Below are 1,131 nucleotides of genomic sequence, written 5' to 3'. Positions count from 1 at the left end.
AACATAGCGAATGTGCATAGGAGGTGCTCTTAGTGGTTGCAGCTGAGGACGAATCCTGTCAGGACCCCAAGGGCAGGCCAGTACAGATTCCCCTTTATTATAAAAAAGTGAGGCGTTAAAAGTAGTAGCAGGTGAGGTGTGAATGCGGACACCGTGTTCTCAAGACTACTTCCTGCTGATGGGGTGTGTCATTCACCTTTGGGGCACCTGGGAAAGCTGGGGTGCTTCCCATGTCCTGGAGTAGCTGCTCTGTTTCACTGTCCAGGCTCACCTGGACCTGGAAAATGCTGTTCGAGGTGGATCTAAGTCGACTCCCCAGGGCTTAAAGCGCCGGATCCTTTCCTATCACCACAGCATCACCCGACTAGTTTGATGGTCGTGCGCCCCCAGCTCTGCGGTAGTCCTGCCATAATAGCTGATTAGGGATGGTCCATGGGTCTCCAAACACATCCCAGTGGGAGCAAGGATGTACATGCCACAGTTCCCATAAATGAAGCAGAGAAATAAGACCCAAGGGTCTGTGATTCCTAGTGCCCCAGAAATTCGGAGAGGGTCATTTTGAAAGGGCATAGGCTGCTTTGTGTTTCATCAAGCTTACAGAGCAGGGGCCAAGGAATCTGAGCCCTAGAGACACAGTCACCTGGTACCAGGACTTTGAGAAAAGCCAGAAGGTGAAGAGAGAACTGGAAAGGAAAGCTCACATCCAGGGGAATTGTCTCAGTTGCCAACACTGACTGGAAGGTGAAGCTGCCAGTGAACGAGAAACTGATTTGTTGCAGGTGGAAGAGAGGATCTGTTGAAGGGGGAGGAGGTGAGTAGGGTCCCAGAGTGAAGTGATTACCTTTCAGTGAACTCTGCCACTCAACAAACATGGCGCATGCAACAGAGTTAGTGTAAGAGGCTATTGGGGGAGGGGGAAAGCAGAAGAGTGAAGGGGTGACACCTCCTTCCATCTATCAGATTGCCTACAGAATGTTGCAAAAGTCCCATAAGTATCAGGATATAGAGTGCCGGGAAGCAGATTTTTGGTAGGCTTATTCCCTATGAGTGAGTCAGAATAAGATCCAATGACTTTTTATCAAGTGAGGTCCTTGAGAAAGGCACAAGCCACCCCAGAGAATCGTCACTCAA

This window comes from Microtus ochrogaster, unplaced genomic scaffold (genome assembly GCF_000317375.1).
Source record: "Microtus ochrogaster isolate Prairie Vole_2 unplaced genomic scaffold, MicOch1.0 UNK6, whole genome shotgun sequence".
NCBI lineage: Eukaryota > Metazoa > Chordata > Mammalia > Rodentia > Cricetidae > Microtus > Microtus ochrogaster.
The sequence above is the reverse complement of the archived record's forward strand: the minus strand, read 5'-3'. Positions refer to the sequence as shown.